Genomic DNA, 27,199 nt, shown 5'->3' on the forward strand with positions numbered 1-27,199 from the left:
TCCTCTTGGTCCTTGCTGATAGTTTCTATTTCCTTCTTCATGTTCATATAGTTTGCAGTGAGTTCATTATAATTCCCCTGTAGTTTCTGGTAGCTCATTGTGAGCTCTTTGAACTTTCTTATAATCAGTGCTTTGAATTCAATATCTGATAGTTGACTTGCCTCTATTTCATCTAACATTCTTTCCTGAAGTTTCTGCTTTTTCTTTCATTTGGTGATTGTTTCTTTGTCTTCCCCTTGTTTGTGAGAGTATTCTTGTTAGCCTCAGCTTCTTAAATTGATCTGTTCTGACTCCCTGGTTTTATGGTGTGAACTTCTGTGGTGGAATGCCTGTGAAATTTAGTTGTGCAGTCTCCTTTGGTTATCCTGTCATTCTCCCCTTTCACCTATTCCCTTTTTTTTCATGATCAGTTGGAGGGGGAGGCAAAATTGTTTATGACAGTGAGAAAGTATTTTATTATATTTAAAGTCACAGCCAGTAGAGAAGAGATAGAAGATCTTTAGGCTATATATAATGTTATCTATAATTTTCAACCCAACTTGCCACTTTTAAGAGAGAATATACACTAGACAAGTCTCTTGTTGAAGAGGAAAGACTAGTGAGTTGGATCTAGAAAGCAGTGAGGTTGTGGTCAGTCAGATTCTGGGGTAAGGTAAGAGTAAAGGATAGTAATTAAGTGTAGTGTATGAGCAAATAGAGTTAATTACTCCAGTAATAGAATTCAGGAAACTCTGAAGTGGACTAATATCTGGGAGATGTGTTGTGAAGTATTTACAGTTGTATAGAACAGCTATTATTTACAATAATATTAGAGTAACAATCATATGACAGACTCTTTGTGTTCTGTTTGAATAAGGGGTATGGAACTTTGGGTAGTATGCTAAAGGAACACAAGTGACGTGAGGAATAGAAAATTAGCGATACACTGTGTAAGAGAGAACAGGGGAAACCTGTCAAATGATACAATATAACCAGCCAAGACAAAGAAGTCTATACAGACTGAGGAGAAATACAAAGATATTATTAAAATATAAGAGATGTGAGAATAATGGAAAAATTAATAGTTATACAAATATGCAGCAACTTATGGCTTCTCTACTATAGCAAAGTGAAATTTGTCTCCCTGACTCTACCATTGGGAAGGCTCTTCTTTGGGTCCAGCTCTAGTGTTTTTGCAGTTTCAAGTTGTTTGTGTCTCTTGAGGGTAAAAGAAAGAAAAGGAAAAAAAAAAAGGCAGGAGAATGGAAGAAAAAGCAATAAGTTTGGAAAGAAAGGAAGAAGAAATAAAACAGAAAAGACAAAAAAAGAAGAAAAAAGTATTGAAAGATAAAACAATAATAAAATTTAAAAAAATTACTTAAAAAAAAAAGAAGAAAAAGAAGCGTCTCTTATCAGTTTCAAACTGGCCAAAACAGTTTTTCTGGCTGTAGCAGGCTGAGGGGCAATTAGTGTGTCCTTTCTGCGGGCTCTCTTCTAGGTGTCAAACTGTCGGCGCCTCTCCCCAGCTCCCTAGATCTAGGACTTCCTCACAGCGCTCTTTTCCCAGGGGTTGCCACCGTGAGTTAGGTTGAGGGGCGCTTGGGCACCTGCCCTGGCCAGGCTGTCTGGTTCCCACCTGATCGAGCACAGACCCGTCCCAATTCTGTGGGGGAACTCCAGGCCCTCCGCCCAATCTCTGGTTTGCTGCCAGGCTGGGTGGGGAGCAGACTGGGCAGCTGTGACTATCGGAGTCAGAGCCCTACACGGTGCCTCTCAGTTCTCCAGGGCTTGTGACCACAGAGTCCGTGGGTGAGGCCCTTTATCCTTAGCACCCTCTCTGCGAACTCTAGCAAACAAGTCTCTTTGGGCGCCCAACCTTGGTTGGCCAGAAAGGGAGGGAGCTGAGGGTCCCAGCTCTCTTCCAAGGACCCTTTGGCAGGCCCAGGGCCCCCAAAGAGTCCGAGGGAGGTGCACTGGAAGCTGGTCCAGAGCGCTGGGTGCCAGCCAAGGCACGCTGTGCACTGGGCACTGGTCCCTGGATTGTGCACCCCCGAAGTCCCTGCTGCTCCTGTCTTTGCTCCATCCCCAAGATTCTACTGTACCACTGCCATCTCCCTACCGCCTGGATCCTCTGTGACCATCATGATTTCTGGTCCCTTATTTTCGTATATGCTGAGAAATTGCTGACTGCCTGCGCTGCTCCTCCACCAATCGGCCAGGATTCCCTCCCTTGTGTACAAGAAACTGGAATCTGCTCCATCCTACTCCATCTCCATCTTGCCTCCTCCCCCTGTTTGTGTCTTCCTTACTTCTTTGTTCAGTGTTGTGTAGTTTTCTGAATACAGGTCTTTTACCTCCTTGGTTAGGTTGATTGCTAGGTACTTCATTTTTCTTGTTGCTGTATCAAATGGGATTATTCCCCCTGATTTCTGTTTCTGATATTTCATTGTTGGTATACAGAAATGTCTTTGATTTCTGAATATTGACTTTGTATCCCACTGTTTTGACAAATTCATTTGTTAGGTCAAGCAGTTTTTGGGTGGAGTCTATAGGATTTTCTATGTACACTATCATGCAGTCTGCAGACAATGACAGTTTTGTTTCCTCCTTCCCAATTTGGATGCCTTTTCTTTTCTTTTCTTGTCTGTTTGCTGTGACTAGGGTTTCCAATACTATGTTAAATAGGAGTGGTGAAAGTGGACAACCTTATCTTTTTCCTGATCTTAGCGAGGAAGTTTGTAGTTTTTACTAATTGAGTATGATTTTAGCTGTAGGTTTATCTTATATGGCTTTTATCATGTTGAGGAATGCTCCCTCTATTCCCACTTTGCTGAGTGTTATAATCATAAATGGGTGCTGTACCTTATTAAATGCTTTTCCCATATTTATTGATATGATCATGTGATTTTTGTCTTTGCTTTTGTTTATATGATACATTACATTTATTGATTTGGGAATATTGTACCATCCTTGCATCCCTGGGATGAATCCCACTTGATCATGGGGTATGATCTTTCTAAGGTATTGCTTGATGTGATTTGCCAATATTTTGTTGAGAATTTTATTGTCTATGTTCATCAGCCATATTGGTCTGAAGTTTTCTTTCTTTGTTCTGTCTTCATCTGGTTTTCAGATTAAGATGATGCTGGCTTCATAAAAAGAGTTTGGTAGTCTTCCACCATTTTGGATTTTTTGGAATAATCTATGAAAAATAGGGGTCAGGTCTTTCTTAAATGCTTTGTAGAATTCTCCTGTGAAACTACCTGATCCAGGGCTTTTGTGTGTTGGGAGTTTTTTGATTACTGCTTCAATTTCATCTGCTGTTATTGGTCTGTTCAGGCTTTCTGCTTCTTCTTCATTGAGTTTTGGAAGATTATATATATTTTTAGAAATTTGCCCATTTAAAAGGGTTTTTAATTTTTTTGGCACATAGTTCTTCATGGTAATTCCTTACGGTCCTTTATACTACTGTGGTATCAGTTGTAATCTCTCTCCTTTGGTTTCTGATGGTGCTTATTTGGGTCCTCTCCCTTTTTTTCTTGATGGCTCTGCTTAAAGACTTGTCAATTTTTTTTTATCTCTTCAAAGAATCAGCTTCTGGATTTATTGAGCCTCAAAATTATGCATTTAGTGTCTATGTCATTTAGTTCTGCTATGATGTTTGTTTATTTCCTTCCTTCTACTTGTTCTGGGTTGGTTGTCTTTGCTGTTCTTCAAGTTTTTGTAGGTGTAGGATTAGGTTGTTTATTTGACATGTGTCTATCTTTATATCAGCCTGTATCACTATGAACTTCCCTTGCAAGATTGCCTTTGCCGTGTCCATAAGTTTTGGATTGTTGTGTGTTCATTTTCATTTGTTTCCAGAAACTTTTAAATTTCTTCGTTGATCTCATCAATGACCCGTTCATTGTTTAATAGCATGCTTTTCAATCTCCATGAGTTTGTGTGTTTTGCTGTTTTTTCCTTGAGGTTGGTTTCTAGTTTCAGTCCCTTGTGGTCAGAGAAAGTGCTTGATATGATTTCAAAATTTTTGAATTGGTTGAGGCGTGATTGGCCTCCTATCATGTAGTCTTTCTGAAAATATTCCATGTGAATTTGAAAATAATATGTATTTTACTTCTTTAGGATGAAAGGCTCTCTACATATATCAGTTAAGTCCATTTGATCTAGTACATTGTTCAGTGCCACAATATATTTGTTGATATTTTGTTTGGAAGAGTTATCCATTTGAACAAGGGGTTTTAAATCTCCTACTATAATATTGTTGCTGTCTGTATCATTCTTGGTTGGGTGCATATATGTTTACAACATTTATGTTTTCTTGATGGATTCTTCCTTTGTGTATTATGAAGTGACCTTCTGGGTCTATTTTTATGGACCTTGTTTTGAAGTCTATTTTGTCTGATATTAGTATGCTACCCTGGCTTTTCATTCTTGTGCATTTGGTTGGAACATTTGTTTCCAACTCTTTGCTTTTAGTCTGTGTAGGTCTTTTGTTCTGAGATGGGTGTCTTGTAGGCAGCATTTGTGTGGGTTCTGTTTTCTTTTGGGGGGGCTACTTTATGTTGTTTCATTGGAGCGCTTAATCCATTAACATTTAAGGTTATTATTGGTAGTCATTTATTCATTTGTCCCCCTTTGTACCTGTGTTCCTCTGTCTTTCACTGCTTTCCTTTCTCTTCTTAAAGTAGTCCCTTTAGTAAATCTTGTAGGGCTAGTTTAGTGTAGATGTATTCTTTCAGTCTTCTTTTGTCTGGGAAAATCCTTATTTCTTCCTTCCATTTTGATTGAGGGCCGCATGAAGTAGAGCAATTTTCATCACAGGCATTTGTTTTTCATTAGTTGGTATATATTTTGCCATTCTCTCCTGAATTGGAATGTTTCTGTTGAGAAATCAGCTATTAGCCTTATTGGAGCCCCTTTGTATGTTACTTCTTGTATCTCCCTTGCTGCTCTTAAGATTTTCATTTTCTTTAATATTTGGCATTTTAATTATGATATGGCTTGGAGTTGGCCTCTTTGAGTTCATCTTGATGGGACTCCCTGTGCTTCCTGAACTGCATGTCTTTCCCCTTTCCAGGTTTTGGAAGTTTTCTGTCACTATTTTTTCAATTAGTGTTTCTATCCCTCTTTCTTTTCTTCTCCTTCTGGTACTCCTATGATTGGAATGCTGTTGTGTTTCATGTTATCCTGGAGTTCCCTTAAGCTATCTTCATATTTTATGAGTCTTTTTTTGTGCAGCTTTTCTACCAGGGTGTTTCTTTGCATTTTGTCTTCCAGCTCACTAATTCAGTCCTCTCCTTCATCTAGCCTGCTTGTAATTCATTCTAGTATGTTTGTTATTTCCAAAATGTTATTATTTATTTCTTCCTGGTTTTTGTTTGTAATTTCTACTTCCTTTTTCATAGTTTTGTAGTTCTCACTCAGGTCCTTGTAGTTGTCTATGAGTTCCTTGAGCATCTTTATAATCATTATTTTGAAGTCAACATCTGAGAGTTTGCTTACCTCCATTTCATTTAGATCTTTTAGTGAGGAATCTTCCATTCCTTTTGATTACAGTTTTTTTGGTCTCCCCATTTTAGGTGACTCTTTTCATTTGTTTCTGTGCTTCTTGATGTTTCACTTTGCTAGCTGACTTTGTAGGGGGAGCTTCTATGGTAGGGCTTTTATGGGATTCAGTGGTGTGTTCTCTTTGGTCTCCTTATGTGGATGCTCTAGGTTTGCCCTTTCTTCTGTTTGTGTGGGCTCTCTTGTTGTACTTGGGTTTTTACCTTTTGGTAGTTTCTTTTTTGGTGGGTTTTCTCCTCCAGCAGGTATACTGATATTTGCAGCTCCCACCTGCTCTTGTATGTGATCAGTGGCAGGGGTAGGAAAATGTATCAAGACAGAGGGAGAGTATTCTATAGGATTTAAAATACCAGCAAGTAAAGAAGAAGAGATTCTTTGGATAAGTATAAAGTTGACTGTGACATTTCACCTGACTAGCCACTTTTCATAAAAGGTGAAAGAGAGATAAGACTCTTGTTGGGGGGGATTGTGGGCTGAATCCAGAAAACAGAGCACTTGTGCAAGGTTAAATGATGACACATAGTGAGAGTAAATAATAGAAAGTAGGTGTAGTGTGGGGAGAATAGAGTTAATCACAGCAATAATAAAGCTCTGGAGTAAAGTGAAGTGGGCTAAGATCAGAAAGGGTTGCTGTGTAGTATGTACAATTGTGTGGAACAACAATTATTTACAATAGTATTGGAACAACAATAATATGACAAGAAATATACGATTTGGATAATAAGAATATAAGGCACATGGTCAAGCATAGTGTGCTATTGGAACACAAGTGAAATGAAAGAAGGGAAATTAAAATACATCATGAAAGAGAGAATGAGGAAAACCAGTCAAACAATGCAATTAGACACAGAAAAACAATGAAGAAAACTAAACATAAAAATATAAATAAAAATACTAATTAAATAAAAGAATTACAAATAATGAAAAATAAGGACAATAGAAATCAACAATAAAATGCCAGTTCTGTGGGATAGAAAAGTGACATTTGTCTCAGTTTCTCAGTTTTTGTGGTTAGCCTTGTGGTCCTTCTTTGCATCTGTCTCTCGGCTTTTCACAACTGCAGGTCTTATTGTCTTGCTTGGGGGAAGAAAAAAGAAATGAGAGAGGAAAGAAAAACATAAGCCTCCTGCTGATTTTAAACCCACTGAGCAATTTCTGCTGGTCTTCCTTGATGCCACAAGAAGAGGGGGGCTGAGCTTTGCTTTTCTCCCTCCCTATGGTTTTGCAAGGATATGGGCCAGATTTGGGCCACAATTTTCGCTGTTGTCCAGCCTCTAGTCAAGGTGCTCTGTGAGCTGCCAGCCTCTGCTTTCCATCTGCACCAGGTTTGTGCCTTTAATCCACAAGTTGCTCTGAGGTCCATGTGTTATGCTTCCTGCTTGTTCTTCTTGAGCCCACCATGGTCAGAGCTCCCTGTTGGGCAAGCAGTACCAGTAAGCTGCCAGGCACAGGGCAACACTCAGCGTCTGGGGAGTGGGGAGAGTCAAGCTTGGGCACATGACTCAAATCAGACTCCAAGCTAGTGGTGCAACTCAGTTGCTGAGTTAGTGGCTGAGTGAAGTACAAGTACATAGATCTAATCCACTGTCAGCCCACTGTCTGCTGAGAAGCCTGAGCCAAGCATGGACATGAAGGTTAAATCACCCTCAGGGTAAGCCAGCTGCCATGCAAGAGTTCCTTACAAAGCAGCTGTGAGCCTTTTATTTATTTGTTTGTTTGTTCATTTTTTTATTTTGAGTAAAAGCCTCTTATTTAAGCCCACTATTCTTAAAAAGCACCCTGCTTTTCACACAGCCCAACTGTCTAACCAGACTAGAAACTATCTGGGTTGGGGTCCAACATAGTCCAACTCTTCTCCATTCTACAGGTGTTGCCCAGCTCCCTAATTCCTTTGGTAATGATCTAGACAGTGTCCACTGTCACAGAAGTTGTAAACCACACCTGTGTGCCTCCCACTTTATCTCTAGGCCCCCCAGTGACTTCCAGCATCCAGGTCCCTCCAGGTGCCAGGATGACCTACCTGCTCTGGTTGCAGAGGGAGCTGGTGATGTAACTCTCCTCCACATATCTTGCATCAGGTGCTGGTGGGGGCACACAGCAGTCTTGGTCCCTGCACAGATCCCAGGAACCTTACCATCCCAACACAATTCCCCCCCCCCATCTGTTTTTCAGTGTCCTCTACAATTCTTGGCCTCCAAACTTCATATAAGCTGGGATTCCATTGGCTATTCACTCTGTTCCTCAGAAGATCGACTGGGTATTCCAGCTTGGCACAGGGGAAAGTGGGCTCCTCCCCCACCTACCTTGCCACCATCCTCTCTCTTCTAACTTTCTATAGTTATTATGTGAACTTTAATATTTGACTGGTGAATGAATAAATAAGGATTGCCCGTGACTTTTATAATTTTTATTACTCTGGGGAAATTACAAAGAAAGAACCAAATAAACATGTGTAAAATGACCCTGAATTATTTTTTCAAGAGTTGTTGAAAATTTTCTGAGAGTTGGATTTCTTAAGCAATAGGGTGTGGTTTAGAACATAACAGGAACTACACTTTCTTGATTTAAAAAAATGCTTTGAGATATTTTGTGACCTTCACCAGCACTATAAGAAAAAGCTCACCCAAGGAGGTTTTATTAGCAGTCTGATGGTTGGACAGTCTGTTTGAACCTGTCATGAGGAGGCTCCTGTGTGCCAGTACACTCTGTTTACAGGGAAAACCTTGAAATTTTTTCTGTTTGCCACTGGCCATAAGCAGAGTGAGTGAGATGTCAACTTTGATCTTCAAAATGTGGAGCTTATTAAAAAAATTAACTTTGAGTTCACATGTTTCAGAGGATAGAAGCATCTAACATATAGTATTGTGAGGCAAATGAGAAAGGTAAGGTGTGGAGATACAGCATGTCAAATCATTTCACTTTTAAAGGTATGCACCCTGATTAAATATGACTACACAGCAAACTGAGTGAGTCTGAACATTCATGAGAGGCAGCTTTTTGTGGAGAAAACAACACAGGACAAAGAGTCCAATTCAACTGCTTATACCAGGTTGAAACTGTCTTCTAGTCTATATGATGTGACTCAGAACCCAAACTTGCATATTAGTAATGCTACAGGATCCAATGAGGTAATGACTATAGAGATATTTTGAGAGCTTTGAGTTTTAAACAGGTAAAACAACTTGTTTCTTTCTAGGGAGGGAATAAAGAAATAGTTTTAATTTTCCTAGGACTGATCAAAATATGTGATTGACATGCTACCTAGCTGTCCATCTACTTGGTTGTGAAATCAAGCCTGGACCTATGTCAATAAAAGTCTATAATTTGAATACCCATGAACTTTAAAAGGACCAATTTTGTAAATGTTCCTAATACTTAAAGAAATTCAAAGTGGCTATGTAATTAGAAAACACTTTGGCACATCATATTTTCCTCTTTCCCTCAAAATACTCAAAAGATAACCTTTCATCTGCTGACATATCTGGTTGTCACTATCACTTTGTGGGTGCTTATGCATCAGGACAGACATCTCAATAAGATCAAAATGATAGCTTCAGTTTTTAAAATAATTGTTAATTTTCTATACCCAAAACACACACCAAGTAACTGTCTTTCTATAGGTGAATACCCCTGCAAAGTTCAGCTCATGAAGAAGAGGAACATATGGGTTGAGTCATGCCTTCAGCAGTTAAGCATTGAGCACAGTATGGGCCCTATACTCTGTTAGGTCATTTTCTTCCTTTGGCTTAGAGACTAAAGGTAGAGATAGAAATCCCTCAGGTAAACATTAGTGTAATGAATGTCATAAAGAGAGTATAATATATCCCAGTATATCTATCAACTCTATTTGAAAAATAAGAGACTTCTGTATGAGATGGAGGTGTAGGTAGATATGCTTTGCCTCCCCACACAACCAAAAGAAGAAAAACCAACAAATTTAAAAGGCAGAAAATAATCAGAACTGCCAGAATATTGAACTGCATGCATGTCTGATAACCAAGGAATTAAAGAAGAAACATTCATCTTGACTGGTAGGAAGGGCAGAGATAGGCAGCTGGGGTGGGAGGACTTGTGGCAAGGAGGTGGCTGGAGTACCAGGCCATCCCACCTTTGAGTATGGATAAACTTGGAGGAACAACTAGGGAGCAAGATAGACTCCACAACCCAGGGTTCCAGTGCAGGGAAATAAAGCCTCAAAACCTCTGGCTGTGAAAACCTATGGGGGTTATGGCAGTGGGAGAAACTCTTAGCCTCACAGGAGAGTTAATTGGAGAGATCTATAGGATTCTAGAATGTACACATGACTGCTCACCTGGGAATCAGCACCATAAGGGCCAAGTTTGCTTATGGGTAGTGAGGAGTGACTGAAAGTTGGCTGAGAGCTGAGCAAACAGCACTGTTCCATCTTAGACAACTCCCTCACATATGGCCCCACAACACAGCCTGAGGTTAGTTTCCATACTCTGGCAAATACCTAAGGCTCTGCCCCTTACAATGTAACAGGTGTGCCAAGACAAAAAAAATATGGCCCAAATAAAGAATAGATCAAAGCTCCAAAAATAGAACTAAGTAATGAGGAGATAGCCAACCTATCCAATGCAGAATTCAAAACATTGGTAATCAGGATACTCACAGAAATGACTGAATGTGGTTGCAAATTAGAGGAAAAAAGAAGCTATGTAAAGTTAAATAATAAAGAAAATATACAGGAAACCAACAGTGAAGGGAAGGAAACTGGGACTCAAATCAATGGTTTGGACCAGAAGGAAGTAATAAACACTCAATCAGAACACAATGAAGAAATAAAAATTCAAAAAAATATGGAGATTCTTAGAAACCTCAGGGACAACTTTAAACATCCCAGGATCCAAATCATAAGGGTTCCAGAGGGAGAAGAGGAAGAACAAGAAATTGAAAACTTATTTGAAAAAATAATGAAGGAAAGCTTCCCCAATCTGGCAAAGGAAATAGACTTCCAGGAAGTCCAGGAAATTCAGACAGTTCCAGGAAGTTGGACCCAAGGAAGAACACACCAAGACATATTATGATTACATTACCCAAAATTAAAGATAAGGAGAGAATCTTAAAAGCATCAAGAGAAAAGGAAACTTACAAAGGAGTTCCTATCATAAGACTATCAGTTGATTTGTTGAATGAAATCTTACAGCCAAGGAGGGGTTTGAAAGAACTATTCAAAATCATAAAAGGCGAGGACTTCCGCCAAGATGGAGGCATAGGTGGATGTGCTGTGCCTTCTCACACAACCAAGTTTAGAGACAACTAAATATTAGCAACAGAAAACATAGCCAGAACATGGAAAATTAACTTTTCGGAAGTCCGTTAACAACAAATTCTTCAGCCTGACCGGTAAGGGGCAAAATCAGCGGTTGGTGAAGCCCAGTTGCACAGGAGGACTTGGTCACGCGGAATCCAGGCGCAGAATCCAGACGCACGGAATCCAGGCGCAGGGTTGGACCTAGTGAGCGATCGAGCGAGCGACCAGGCGAGCGACCACGGGGGAGACAGCGGGGGAGCGGTGCTGCATGTTGACTGTGGTCGTGCATTTGAGCAGCGGGTGGACAGGCGAGGGAGTGGGCGGTTGGACCGGGGCCCGGCGGGTCCCGCGCCAAGTGGCAGGGGAGGGCGCCGCCATTTCCCTGCTCTGATCCCACCTCCACATACAGCGTCATAACCCAGCGACTCTGAGTGGCCCGGCCCAGGGGAACCACCTAAGGCACTGCTTCTCACCCAGCTGTGAGAAACAGGAGAGGGGGTCGCCATTTCCCCGCTCTGACCACGCCCCCACATATAGCGTCACAACCCAGCGACCTGGGAGTCCAAGGTGCCGCTTCTCACACTTAAAGGGCACGAACAGACCAAAAATGGTGCAGGAAGATCTCAAAGCCCCAGAGCCTATAGATTTAAGCGATGAAGAAATAGCAAAACTCTCAGACGCACAGTTTAAAACACTGGTGATCAGGATCCTCACAGAACTGGTTGATTATACCCACAAATTAGACAAATATATGAAGGCAAAACTAATTGAAATGAATGGAATTGCACAGGGCACCAATAGCAATGAAAAGGAAACTGGGACTCAAATCAATGGAGTGGACCAGAAGAAAGCAAATAATGGCCAAACAGAAAAAAGTCAAGAAGCAAGAATTCAAAGAAATGAGGAGAGTCTTAGGAACCTCCAGAACATCTTTAAACACTCCAACATCCGAATTATAGGGGTACCAGAAGGGGGAAAGGCACAGCCACCAGTGGAAAAATTATTTGAACAAATAATGAAGGACCACTTCCCCAATCTGGCAAAGGAAATAGACTTCCAGGAAATCCAGGAAGCTCAGAGAGTACCAAAGAAGTTGGACCCAAGAAGGAACACACCAAGGCACATCATCATTACATTAGCCAAAACTAAAATGAAGGAGAGAATCCTAGAAGCAGCAAGAGCTAAGGGGACAGTCACCTACAAAGGAGTCCCCATCAGACTGTCAGTGGATTTCTCAAAAGAGACCTTACAGGCAAGAAGGGGCTGGAAAGAGGTATTCCAAGTCATGAAATCCAAAGACCTACAACCAAGATTGCTCTATCCAGCAAAACTTTCATTTAGAATGGAAGGACAGATAAAGTGCTTCTCAGATAAGGTTAAATTCAAGGAGTTCATCATCACCAAGCCCTTATTATATGAAATGTTAAAGGGACTTACTTAAGAAAAAGAAGTTAAAGAAACATGAACAGTGAAAGGACAGCAAACTCACAGTTATTAACAACCACACCTAAAACAAAAGCAAACTAAAAGGACAACTAGATCAGGAGTGGAAACATAGAAATGAAGATCTCAAGGAGGGTTAGCAACAGGGGAGTGGGAGGAGGAGAAGAGGGGGGGAAGACAGAAAATAAGTAACATAGACAGTAGATAGTAAATAGATGGGGGGCAAGAATAGCATGGGAAATATAGAATCTAAAGGACTTGAGGCACATGGTCATAAACTAAAGGGGGGGTAATGGTGGGGATGGGGGGTAGGGTGGAGGGGAATGAAAGGGGGAATAGAACAACTGTAACAGCATAATCAATAAAAAAATTTAAAAAAAAGATTTCAAAAAAAATCATAAAAGGCAAGGACCTACATCCAGTTTACTCTATCTGACAAAGCTATATGTAGAATGGGAGGGCAGATAGAGTGCTTCCCAGACAAGGTAAAGTTAAAGGAGTTCATTATCACTAAGCTCATTATATGAAATGGTAAGGGGACTTATCTAAGAAAAATGATGATAAAAATATGAACAATAAAATGACAACAAACTCACAACTATCAGCAAATGAAACTAAAAAAAAAAAGAAAGAAGAGCAATGAAAACAAAAACTAAGCAAATAACTACAACAGGAACAGAATCATAGAAATGGACATCACATGGAGGGCTTTCAGTGGGGATGGGGAAAAGAGGAACGTAGGGGGAAAGGCACAGGAAAGAAGCATAATTGGTAGGCATTAAATAAATGGGAGGGGTAAAAAATGGTATAGAAAACAAAGAACTCAAAGAACTTATATGTGCAACTCATAGACATGAACTAAGGAAGGGGGAATGCTGGAAAGATGGGGGATGCAGGGTGGAGGGAGGATAAAGGGGGGAAATTGTTGAAACTGTAATAGCATAATCAATAAAATATACTTAAGACATACTGTGCCTTGCATACCACCTGTAAGGCAGAAGATTCTACAAAGTACTGAGAAGCAAGAGTTGAAAAAGAGCATGAAGATGCAGCAGGAGGTGATGGAAATGTGGAAAAAGAATGAAGAATTAAAGAAACTTGCTCTTGTAGGAGCAGAGCAACCTGTGAAGAAATCAGTGAGCCAGGCACCCAAATCAGTTTACTTCTACTTTTACACAGATGAGTGAATCAAACAACATCCTCAGAAACAGGAAGAGTATAAGGAAGTGAACTTTATATTTGAACTGCAAAAGCATCTTCCATCTCCCAAGTGACTAAGGGATGCATCCTTATAGAGCCTTTCACCCTGTCCCAAGGAAAGAAGAGAACATTTGATGAAACAACTTCTTCATATGTGCCTCTTGCACAGGAAGTTGAAGCCTTATATAAATGAACCCCTAAAATGTATCACTTAAGGAACAAACATGATGATATTACTCTGTTACCCTCCAAATATGCTGTGGCCAAGATTTGCAAAGACCCACAGACTCTGCTGTTGCTAACAAAACAGTGCACATGGCCTGTGATCTGCAAAAGTTTAGCAGATCAGGAGGCTGAGGATTTCAAGAAACTGCAGCAATATAAATTCTAAGCATGGAAACTTGATCCCAGAATTCTTGAAGGTGGGCCCCTCTTGCCCAAGAAGCCACCTGTGAAGCTGCCCACTCAGCTTATTGGCTTCAATTTGGAGATTGAGAAAAAAATTTTCCTGGAATCTTTTTTTCCCCCTTGAACCAAAGAAGAAATCAGAGGATGAATACTTTGAATTTCATTCAAGACCTTGCCTAAGATCTTGGAAGATATTGCGGATGTTTCTGAAAAGAAAGTACTTCCAACCAATGTCCCCAAGTCACTGGCCTTTGCTTTCAAGAACAGAATCTGAATGCCCACCAATGATGAGGAAGAGGAGCCTGTAATGATAAGAGCTCAACCCATGTCACATTTTGGGGTGCCTTTTAAGCTCCATATTCCAGAGGCAACAACTCTGTAAATACACCCTTTCTCTTTTGATTCTTGAGACAGAGAACATCGGTTACAGAAGGAGAATAAAATGAGAGAACTGCAGAAAGAAGAGGTGCCAAAATTCAAGACACTTCCTTTGCCTCATTTTTACACTGTTAATCTGCCAGAGAAGAAGGTGAAGAAGGCAACTGTGACTGAGCCTTTCTGTTTGGATACTGTTAAAAGAGGTGCTATAAAGGCACAGACTTGGAAGCATCACCTGGAGGAAAAACTGAGACAACAGAAAGAAGCAACTTGCTTCAAGGCTTATCCAAATACCATCATCTCCCAGAAGTCCTTTATTCCCAAGAAAGATAAAAAATCTGTAGCTGAGGGCCTTTCTGGCTCTCTAGTTCAGGAACCTTTTCAGCAGTCCACTGAGATGAAAGCCAAGGAGTGGCAAGAGCTGGAGAAAAAAATGGCTGAGGCAAAAGCCCAGAGGACGCAGCAGCTTGAGGAGGTCAGGCAGCAAGAGGAAGGAGCTAACCAGGCACCAGAAAGAACTGGTGCACAAAGCAAACTCAATACACAAGTATCAGAATTTGGGGAAGATGGCGAAGGAGTAGGATGGAGCAGATTCTAGCTCCCATACTCGTGGGTGAAAATCCTGGCAGATCTATAGAGAAACAGCACAACAAACCATTGGTTACCCAGCATTTATGAAGTTAAAAGACCAGAGATTGTGAATGATGCTGAAACACCAGACAGTGGCAGAGTCAGCTACAGGAGCTGGGACACACGCGGCCCCTGTGCCGCCACCATAGCAACAGGCCTGGGAGAGTCAGGTATGGGAGCCAGACACTCCAAGCCCCTGTGACAGTCCTGGGCACCAGAGGAGTCAGGTATGGGAGCGGGGACATTCTTGGCCCCTGTGCCGCTGCCATAGAGATGGGACTGGACACCGGGGAATCTGGTACGGAAGCCGGGACACTCTCGGCCCCTGTACCGCTGCTGTAGCAATGGCCTGGGCCCTGGAGGAGTCAGCTACTAGAGCGGGAACACTCAGCAGTGGTAGGCAAACAGCATGGGGACCAGCATGAGGACCAGTGTGAGAGTAGGTGGAGATGGAGAACATCAAGATACCTGAAGGAGTCTGCACCACTGAACTTCACAGGTATCATAACACAGAAGCTCACACCATAAACCCAGGGTGTCAGAACAGATCAATTTTAGAAGCTGAGACTAACAACAAGAGTCTCAAACAATGGGAAGACAAAGAAACAATCCCCTAATGAAAGAAAAAGCAGAAACTTCAGAAAGAATGTTAGATGAAATAGAAGCTAATCAACTATCAGATAGTTAATTCAAAGCACCGGTTATTATGAAGTTCAAAGAGCTCAAAACTAGCTATCAGAAGCTCCAGGGGAACTACAATGATCTCTCTGAAAACTACATCAACATGAAAAAGGAAATAGAAACTATCAGCAAGGGACAAGAGGAAATAAAGAATGCAATTTCCAAATTGAAGAACACAGTAGATAGTTTCAAAAGTAGGATAGATAAGGTGGGAGATCGGATTAGCAAGTTGGAGGACAAAGTAGAAAGCATCTCACAGAAAGAGCAAGAAAATGAAAAGAGGCTCAGAAAGAATGAAGAGGGATTAAGAGAAATACAAGACAATATGAAACGTAATAATATCTGAATAATAGGAATACAAGAAGGAGAAGAAAAAGAACAAGGGATAGAAAACCTATTTGAAAGAGTAATGAGAGAAAATTTCCCTAATTTGATGAGAGAAAAAGTCACACAAATCCAGGAATCACAGAGAGTCCCAATCAAGAGGAACCCAAGGAGGTCCACTTCAAGACACATCATCATCAAAATGGCAAAATTCCAAGACAAAGAGAGAATCTTAAAGGCAGCAAGGGAGAAAAAAGAAGTAACATACAAGGGAGCCCCAATAAGGTTAGCTACTGACTTCTCAATGGAAACACTCCAAGCAAGAAGAGAATGGCAAGAAATATTCCAAGTAATGAGAACCAGAGGCCTACAACCAAAGCTACTTTACCCAACAAGGGTCTCAATCAAGATAGAAGTCCGAATAAAGAGCTTCCAAGACAAAAGAAGTCTAAAAGAATTTGCTGCCACCAAACCAGCTCTACAAGAAATACTAAAAGGACTGCTTTAAGGAAAGGAAGGATAAGAGGGAGACAGAGAGGAACACAGGTACAAAAATGGCAATGAATAAGTACCTATCAATAATAACCTTAAATGTAAATGAATTAAATGCTCCAATCAAAAGACACAGAATAGCTGAATGGATAAGAAAGCATGACCCACACATATGCTGCCTACAAGAGACCCACCTCAGGACAAAAGACCATCACAGACTAAAAGTGAAAGGCTGGAAACAAGTCTTCCAAGCAAACGAACAAGAAAAAAAAGCTGGGGTAGCAATTCTCATATTGGACAAAATAGACTTCAAAAAGAGGGCCATAAAGAGAGGCCCAGGAGGTCACTTCATTATGCTCAAGGGAAGAATCCACCAAGAAGACATTAACATTGTAAACATATATGCACCAAACATAGGGGCACCCAAATATATCAAGAAAATCTTAGAGGACTCCAAGAAAGATATTGACAGCAACACAATTATAGTAGGGGATTTTAACACCCCACTATCAAAAATTGACAGATCTTCCAAACAAATTATCAACAAAGATACTGTGGCATTAAACAACACCCTAGATGAAATGGACTTAACTGATATATATAGAGCCCTTCATCCCAAAGAAGCTAAATACACATTCTTTTCAAATGCACATGGAACATTCTCCAAGATAGACCACATGATAGGACACAAACCGAGCCTCAACAAATTCAAGAAAATTGAAATTATACCAAGCATCTTTTAGGACCACAAGGGACTGAAATTGGAAACCAACCCCAAAGGAAAAAACCCAAAACACCCCAAATCATGGAGACTGAATTGTATGCTATTAAACAACGAATGGGTCAAGAATGAAATTAGGGAAGAAATCAAAATGTTTCTGGAAACAAATGAAAATGATCTCACAACAACCCAAAACTTGTGGGACACAGCGAAGGCAGTCCTGAGAGGGAAGTTTATAGCAATACAGGCCTACCTAAAGAAGATAGAAACATTTCAAACAAACAACCTAACTCTACGCCTGCAAGAACTCAAGGAACAACAACAAAGACAGCCCAGAGCAAGCAGAAGGAAGGAAATAACCAAGATTAGAGCAGAATTAAATGACGTAGAAACTAAAAGCACAATTCTAAGAATCAATGAATCCAGGAGTTAGTTCTTTGAGAAGATAAACAAAATAGACAAGCCTTTAAGTAGGCTCACCAAGAAAAGAAGAGAGAAGACACAAATAAACACAATCAGAAACAAAAGAGGAGAGATTACAACTGATACAACAGAAATAGAAGGGATTGTAAGAAATTACTATGAAGAACTGTACGCCAAGAAATTTGAAAACCCAGGGGAAATGGACACATTTCTAGAAAAATATAATGTTCCAAAACTCAATGAAGAAGCAGAAAACCTGAACAGACCACCTCCTTAAGGTCAATTTTTCCTTGTACAATGATTTTATGTGAAATATTTTCATTGATCCTAAATCAAGAATGAATATGTATTAGCCATCTTTCTCATGGTAACAAAAGGTTCCCAAGTCCTCATCGTCTCCAACAGTGTTTCTTCTTGATATTTCATGTTGCTGACTATAATTGGAAGTGTCTGCCACAGCTCTACTTGGGTATGCACAAAAAATCTCATTCTTGGTCTTCGGTAAAGGAACAATATCCATTTGAAATAAGCCATCCTTCTAGAAAAAGAAAATGCAAGAAAACTGAAGGAACCTGTACTATTTTTGCATACAATCTCATTCATTTACACTTTATTAGTCTAATAAAGCCACATAGCCAAGGTACATGGCTTGGGGAGAGAAATTCTGCCTACAGGGAGGGCACAGAAGAACAGACAGGAGGTGTGCCATCTTATAGGGAAAAAGATAAATAATTGGGGACAGTAATATGATTTGTCACAGCATGTCAGTTCTTGGGTGGTGTCTTAATTTTGTAAAACCCCCAGTAAATTCAGCTTTAGATACAAGTGCTAACAGACCCAAACAGCTTGTTAAAGTTCTTAGATGTGTATTCATAATTATTTCTAGTCTGCACACTGAGTACTAATCAATATTTTCCACTGTGTCATTCATCATTAGTACTTTTATATTTTAACTATGAGTTAGAGTTTAACTAAGGGCTAAGCTGGACTAAAGGAAATAAATGATTTTTCCTATATTTAGGTATTTTACTCTTGATGTTAAATTTTACTTCATTATTAAGTATGTGACCATAAAATGTTCATATGCTGTCAAAGTGCACCCTATACAAACTGTTTAGGAGTCAAGTATCAACAATGTATACAAGTGACAGTAATTTACAGGGAGCTTCTCCACAAAGGCTGTCTCATGTTGCTCAGCTTCCTCTAGTAACCAGCTCCTTGGTTACTAAATAGTTAGGAAATTAGAGAGTTCTTGGCACTTTACCTAAAGGTTTGGGGGTGTTAATCTTGGTTTCTTGGTAAGATCCCAAGTAAGGTAATGACTTTCTGACTTCTAGAGTTACTTCTGTAATTTTGTTCGAACAGGATGTTCTTCTCACTTTCTGTCCCATGTGGTTTTGCTAAGTGACCTGCTTATTACAGAGATGTGCTATCTTCCTCTGTAAGTAAGATGAGGATAATTTAAAAGCACTTGTAAAAACTTCTGAGCAGCAGCAATGTACTATGTCATGAATACGTCTTGGATCTAGACATGGACTCTCTCCTGACAGAGATCTCAAATATAACCAAATTTATGTATTGACTTTCCTCATTTTGATTTGCTTGGATAGTTTGTCCCTGGGTGAGCTCACCCCATAGAGGAAACTCAGTAAGAAGATCCAACCTGGATCTCTCCTCTGAATGAGAAGTGGAGAAGTTCTCAGGAACCTCCTTGGCGTCTTCTCTCTGGCTAGTCAGACAGACTTCACACAATCTCTCTTAGAAAGATGGGTTAAACTGAAGATTATGGAGAAGCAATCTTGGGTGTTCACCAAGATTATTAATAAATATTTCCTATTATTTTAATGTTTAAGGACATGTTTTGTTATTTATCTCACTAATATAGCTTATTTAGAAGAATGCATATTTATGTGAACATATTTTAACAGTACAAATAACTTGATTATGAGACATTTTCAACAAATAAATGTTGAAAACTTGTAGTCTAAAAATCATAATTACAATCCTTTCCACTTTCCTTCCAGGAGGTTGATAACATAAAGTCTTCTTTACCTTTTCAGGACACACACACACACACACATACACACATACACACACACACTCTCTCTCTCTCCTACTCTTTATTTCCTACTGTGCAAGTCAGACCAGACTGTAATATTTGACAAAATTTTGCAAAATTTGTGCTTACTTCAGCAGCACATATACTAAAATTAGAATGCAATGGAGAAGATCAGCATGGACCCTGGGCAAGGATGACAGCAAATGTATGAAGGGTTTCATACTTTTGGTGGAGAAATTACCCAGAACAAACAACTGAACAATAGTGAGAGAGAAGACTCAAAAACTAGGGCTCACAGAGGAACTATCTTGAACAAACCTGCCCACACCTGCACAACAGAATACAAGATGTGATGGGTTGAGTGACCATCAGCTAACCGGCTGGAGGGAAGGATCCACCAAAGAAAGACGCCACAACAATAAAAAAGCAAATACATCCAGAGAGACAACATAAATGACAGTCCAAGACCAGCAAGCTCAGGAGATCAAGAAGACTGCACTACTGAATCTCGCAGATCTCCTACAATAGAAGTTAATACCATAAATTGAGAGAGTCAAAACAACAGCCAACAAGAAGAGTTTCACAAACAATGGGAAGACCAAAAAAAAAAAAAAAGAAAGGAAAGGAGGAAGCCTCAGAAAGAATGCTAAATGAAAGAGAGGAAGTTCAACTATCAGATATTGAGTTCAAAGCAGTGGTTATAAGGAATTTAAATTAGCTCACTGAGAACCACCAGAAACTACAGGGAAACTATAAGGAACTCACTGGAAATATTACCGGAAAAAGGAAATAGAAACTATCAACAAGGCCAAGAGGAAATGAAGAATACAATCTCTGAATTAAACAACACAGTAGAAGGGATCAAAAGCAGGCTAGATGCAGTTGAGGACTGAATCAGCGAGCTGGAGGACAAGGTAGGAAAAAAACCCAGAAAGAGCAAGAAAAGGAAGAGACTCAGAAAGAACAAACAGGTGTTAAGGGAACTGCAGGACAACATGAAGAGTAATAATTTCTATATAATAGGGAAACAAGAAGGAGAAAAAGAGCAAGGGATAGAAAACCTATCTGAAAAAGTAATGATGAAAAACTTCCCTAATTTCATGAGAGAAAAAGTCACACAAATCCAGGAAGCAGAGAGGGTCCTAATAAATTGGAATCCAAAGAAGCCCACTTCAAGACACATCATCATCAAAATGGCATAATTCCAAGACAAAGAGAGAAGCTAACAGGCAGCAAAGGAGAAACAGAAAGTAACATACAAGGGAACCCTGATAAAAATTCTAAATGGAATTGCTCCAAGCCAGAAAAGATTGGCAAGGAATATTCCAGGTAATGAAAAACGAAGACCTGCAACCAAGATGCTTCTAACCAGAAAGGCTCTGAATTAAAATGGAAGGCCAAATAAGAAGTATCTTAGATTAAAAAAAAAACTCAAAGAATACACCTCCTCTAAACTATCTCTGCAAGAGATGCTGAAGGGTCTGCTTTAAGAAAAGGAAAAAAAAGAGAGAGAGAGGAATAGAGGTATAAAAATAGCAATGACTAAGTACCTATCAAAACTAACCTTTAATGCAAATAGATTAAACATTCCAAACAAAAGACATAGAAGAGACTTCTGGCCAGGATGGAGGTGTAGGTGGAGAAACTGTGCCTCCTTGCACAACTAAATTTAAGGACAACAAAGATTTAGAAACAAAAACACAACTAGAACAGACAGAAAATTGAACTGTACCCAAGTCTGACAAAAAGGAACCATTCATCCAGACTGGTGAGAGAGGTGGAGTTGGCAGCAAGCAGAGAGAGGTCCCAGCAGGAAGGGGCGGTGATTAGCAGACCTGGGTGCGGGGATGAATCAAGCAAACCCAGTGAGGTGCACAAGGTAGTGGCTGACTGCAGACACACATTCACATGCAGATAAACCAGGCAAAAAATGAGCAGTGAGGCAGGCCATGAAACCCAGGGCCCTAGTGATGGGAAATAAAGCCTAAAAGCACTGATTGAAAAAACTTTCAGGAGTCAAGGTGCCAGGATAGGCTCCCAGACTCATAGGAGAGTTTGTTGGAGAGACCCACAGGGTCCTAGAACATATACAAGCCCACCCAGCTTGGAACCAGCACCAGAAGGTCCCAATTTACTTGTGGGAAGTGACAAAGGAGACCAAAATCTGAGAGAGTGTGGAACAAGTGCGATTGCTTGCTCTCTGACCCCGCCCCCACATACAGCATCACAATCCAGCAACATGGGTTGCCCTACCCTGATGAACACCTAAGGCTTCGCCACTCAAACATAACAGGCACAAACAGACCAAAGCATTATGGCTCAAATGGAAGAACAGATCAAAGCCCGCTTTTTTCTAAGTGACAAAGAGATAGCCAACCGATTAGATGCACAGTTCAAAACACTGGTGATCAGGATGCCCACAGAACTGGTTGATTCTGGTCACAAATTAGATGAAAAAATGAAGGCTACACTAAGTGAAATGAAGCAAAATGCACAGGGAACCAATAGCAATGGGAAAAAAAAAACACCACAAAACTGGGACTCAAATCAATGGAGTGGACCAGAAGTAAGAAAGAAACAACCAAACAGAAAAGAATAATGAAACGAGAATTGAAAAAAATGAGGAGAGGCTTAGGAACCTCCAGGACATCTTTAAACATTACAACATGCGAATTATAGGGGTGCCAGAAAGAGAAGAGGAAGAGCGACAAGTGGAAAACTTATTTGAACAAATAATAAAGGAGAACTTCTCCAATCTGGCAAAAAATAGACTTCCAGGAAGTTCAGGAAGCTCAAAGAATCTCAAAGAATTTGGACCCAAGGAGGAACAAACCAAGGCACATCATAATTACATTACCCAAGATTAAAATGAGAGAGAGAGAGAATCCTAGAATCAGCAAGAGATAAGGAGACAGGTACCTACAAACAGGTTCACATCAGACTGTCAGCTGATTTCTCAAAAGACACCTTACAGGCAAGAAGGGGCTGGGAAGAAGTGTTCCAAATCATGAAATCCAAAGAGCTACATCCAAGATTGCTCTATCCAGCAAAGCTTTCATTTAGAATGGAAGAGCAGATAAAATGCTTCTCAGATAAGGTCAGGTTCAAGGAGTTCATCATCACTAAGACCTTATTATACAAAATGTTAAAGGGACTTATCTAAGAAAAAGGAGATAAATAATATGAACAGTGAAAGGACAGAAAACTCACAATTATTAACAACCACACCTAAAACAAAAGCAAACTAAGCAGACAGCTAGATGAATAGCAGAACCATAGAAATGGAGATCACATGGAGGGTTAGCAACAGGGGAGTGGGAGGAGGAGAACGAGGCAGAAATATTCTTTTATACTGAGAATAAGTAGCATAGGTGATGAGGGGGAAATAGGGAGAGGGCAAGAGTAGTGTGGAAAATGTAGAAGCTAAAGAACTTATGACACATGACATAAACTACAGCAGGGGAAGGTGGGTGGCAGGGGGTGTGCAGGGTGGGGGGGAATGAAGGGAGGGGAAATGGGACAACTGTAATGACATAATCAATAAAATATATTAAAGAAGACATAGAACACCTATGGATAAGAAATCATGACCCACACATATGGTGTCTACAAAACACTCACCTCAGAAGAAAACACCTACACAGAGTGTAAGTGAAGGGCTTAATGTTTGTTTGTTGTAAACAAACATTACAAGCAAATGGACAAGAAAAAATGTGGGAGTAGCAATAATCATATCAGAAAAAATGGATTTCAAAAAAAGAACCATAAAAAGAGACCCAGAAGGTCACTTTATAATACTCAAAGAAAGAGTATTATGAAGGAGACATAAGATTGGCAAGGAATATTGATACAAAGAGTATCAAGGAGACATAAATATTGTAAATATATATGCACCCAACACAGGAGAACCCAAATACATAAAGAAAATCTTGGAGGACTTGAAGAAATATATTGACAGCAGCACAATTATACTAAGAAATTTCAACACCCCTCTGTCAAAAATGGATCAATCTTCCAAACAAAATATCAACAATGGTATTGTTACATTAAACAGTGCCCCAGAACAAATAGACTTAACTGGTACACATAGAGAGCACTTCATCCCCCAAAAGAAAATATACATTCTTCTCAAATACACATGGAGCATTTTCAAAGATAGACCACATATAGGACACAAAATAAACCTCAACAAATTCAAGAAAATTGAAATCATATCAAACATATTCTCTGACCACAAGGGACTGAAACTAGAAACCAACGTCAAGGAAAAAAAAAACCAAAGACTCAAACTCATGGAGATTGAATAGCATGCTATTAAACAATAAATGGGTCATGAATGAGATCAAGGAAGAAATCAAAAAGTTTCTGGGAACAAATGAAAATGAACTCACAACTGTGGTAGACTCTGGCCAGCAGAGTCTGCTTGTTCTGTTTGACGATGAAAAAAATGCACAGGTGACAACAACCCTGTGTGGAAAAAGGGAATGGCGTGGCTACTCTCTCAAGGGGAGAGTGCCTATGGATGCCTTGACCACTCTCTCAAGATGAGAGGGCCTCGACCCTTGCCTAAACAGCCTTTTATTGTTTTCTTCAGGTCTTATATCAGAGAAAGATTTATTATCTATTACATAGAATGTTATTGTCTACATTTTAGGTACAATCAAGGAAGTGAAAATAATATGCAGAGGGCAATGGAAATGAGCTGATTAGCTCTGTCCTTGGGAAAATTCACACAGGCTTTGGAAATTATCTTGAAGATAGACAATACACATTTGTTGTTTTAGACCAGGGTGATGGAGTTTTAGCAAGAGCAAACCATAATAGTCTTTATGTATTTTCTAGGCCTGATTCCCACAGAAAAACTCAGTTTGAAGGTCTGGCTCCTGCCAACCACTTCACTATTGTAGGTTTTCCATATAGAGCTGAGTCACATTTGCCAGAATAAAACAAACCAGGCCTCTACAATTCCCCCCTTTAAAAATTTTTTTTGTTAAGGCTGTGGTGGTGATGCATCCCACAAGACTTGCTACTTGCCGGTCTCTTTTGTAACACTGGGCAAATAATTTGCAAATGCATCCTAACATACAAAGCATTATTAAAATCAGTGAACAACCAGTGACTCCAACGAACCATGATCTCAGGTTGAGTCCATCAAACTAATGTTTGGGTTTAACGACTGAGATTATCATTAACAGTTTAAAGAATCTCCTGCTTAGTTAAGTGTTGAATGTCCTGTAACTGTTGGTGTAACTCCAGTTGCATTTATTGATTTGTCCCTTTAAATTAGTAGAAAAAGCTCCTCTTAGGTGATGTTGAATATCACTCCAGGAGTCTTGGCTGGAGTTCCATTGTAGTGGGATGACACACAGTTTGGAGAAACCAGGATTACAGGTTAGCTGCTGATGGGTTACTACTGCGTCCTGGCGTTCACCAATCCAGTTGAGGGTTGATTCAACTGTAGAAAGCTGAGTCAGGATTTCTTGATCAATTTTGGCCTGGTGAAGCATTTCTAAAGTGGAATTGGTTAAGAGAACATCAACAGTATGAGCAGTTTGAACTGACCCAATGAAGGCAGTGGTTGCCGTGGCAGCAGTAGCTGCGACGACTATAGCAGAGACAATAAATGCAATTAAAGTGCCAACAAACTGTTGGACTCTTAAAGAGGCCAGTGTGTGGTTAAGTGCTATAATGACATTGAGATCTTCCCATTCTCTGATTACATTAACTGGCACCCATATCTGAGTTTGTCTTCTAACTATATAAACGGTAATGAGGCTTAACTGAGTAATATTGAGATAAGTAAGACAGCTGGCATATATGGAGCCTGCAGGGACAGGCAAAGAATAAATTTTCATTGATTAATTGTAAAAGACTTGAACTGTCCCTGGAGTTGCCAAAAACAAGTAAGGGTGAGAAGTACAAACTGTGACCCAAACTTGTTTTAGAGGGCCATCCTGGTAGAGGATTTAAAAAATTTTTTTATACAGGCATTTTCTAGCAATAATAGGCAAGCCCATTTTCCAAGAATTGTAATGCCAAGGGCTAGTGTGGTTGGGAGAAACGATTCTTATAATAGGTGCTCTGATATTGGCCCCTCCCACCACATGTTAGTATATGGGATTTGAGGCAGAACTGAAACTATTGTTGCGCCAAGCTTAGTCAATACTTTGCAATTAGCTCCCCAGTTCTCCACTACAGAAGGACTTTTGGGGAGAAAAGCAATAGTGGTATTCAGTCTTCTCTATAAAGATCTAGAGAGTCTTCATGGCTTTTGTGTACAGTATAAGGAGGAACTAGAGGAGGATTGAGAGCATGATAAATTCTATCCTGGGTACTCAGGCCAATTATAGTTACTGTGGAAAGCTGACAGTAATTACTGTATTGCTCTTTGCTTGCAGCATAAAGTTGCTCCTTAAACAAAACACACAAAGTGTCAATAACAACAGAAGAATAAACTAGTAAATACTTAGCAACATAAACCGTATTTTTTGGCACTGGAGTTCAGTGCTTGTTTTCTTCAAATGGGCTATCTGGTCTGTTAGCTGATCAGTTTTCATTTCCAGGTAGCAGAGCTTGATGTCTGTTTTGTTCATGATAGGGCTTCACCCTTTTATTTTTATTTTTTAAAAAATATTTTATTTATTTATTTTTAGAGAGAGGGGAAAGGAAGGAGAAAGAGTGGGAGAGAAACATCAATGTGTGGTTGCCTCTCATGTGTCCCCTACTAGGGACCTGGCCTGCAATCCAGGCATGTGCCCTACTGGGAATCAAACCAGCGACCCTTTGCTTCATAGGCCCATGTTCAATCCACTGAGCTACACCAGCCAGGGCAGGCTTCATCCTTTTACCTGGAAGCCACACAGGACCTGTAGAGATGGAAACACATGCATACCCACTTCCCCATGTTAAGAGATCTACAAGGGCTTGTCAAGAGCCATCTCTCAGCAGATCTCTGTATAAAACCTGAGGATAAGATGACTTTGGCTGTTCCTTCTGAATATGTTTCTCAATTAGAGTACAGAGTGATTCATCACAGTTCAGAAAATTATAGGTAAACATAGCTAACATAATCAGATTTGGGGGGCAGACTCCTGACTCCCCCTTTTTTTGTTTCTTAAGAAGATTTCTAAAAGTATGATGAGCATGTTCTACAATTGCCTGACCAGTTGGATTGTAAGGTATTCCTGTTTTATGTTGGATATTCCAACACTGAAGGAAAGCTTGAGTAGAATGGGCAAGATGTCTTGGGCCATTATCAGTTTTAATTTACTGACGCCATCCTAAATGACTAAAAGTTTCAAACCAATTGGCTTTTATATTTTTAGCAGATTCTCCTGTTAAAGGAGGGCACCAGAATAAGTATCAATATAAATATAAATGTATTTGAATTTTCCAAAGAAAGAGTAATGAGTGACATCTGTTTGCTAAATAATTTGAGAATTTAGTCTTTGAGGACTAACTCCTGTGAATGGAGATGCCTTAGTAAGGGCTTGACATTCTTTAATAATTTGCTTAGCTTGGGAATAATAAAGAAACAGTCTTTTAACTTTTTCTATTGCTTTTTTGTGTAGCTTTGGGAATCTGATTTTTGCCCTCCTGGGAGGGCTCCTTTAAGCCC

The 27,199-nt window shown here is 40.0% G+C and overlaps 1 non-coding gene and 1 pseudogene across 1 annotated transcript; both read left to right on the top strand.

Annotated features, from left to right (window-relative positions):
- The first annotated feature begins 7,169 nt into the window (after nt 1–7,169).
- On the top strand, nt 7,170–14,832 carry LOC119048693 (targeting protein for Xklp2-like; annotated as a pseudogene).
- Nucleotides 14,833–19,702: 4,870 nt separating this feature from the next.
- LOC119048694 (U6 spliceosomal RNA) lies at nt 19,703–19,808 on the top strand. The gene has a single exon (XR_005082381.2). It is a non-coding gene; the product is annotated as a U6 spliceosomal RNA (small nuclear RNA).
- The last annotated feature ends 7,391 nt before the right edge of the window (nt 19,809–27,199 follow it).

This window comes from Artibeus jamaicensis, unplaced genomic scaffold, assembly GCF_021234435.1.
Source record: "Artibeus jamaicensis isolate MK-2021 breed Jamaican fruit bat unplaced genomic scaffold, CSHL_Jam_final contig_624, whole genome shotgun sequence".
In the NCBI taxonomy this organism is placed as follows: Eukaryota; Metazoa; Chordata; class Mammalia; order Chiroptera; family Phyllostomidae; genus Artibeus; species Artibeus jamaicensis.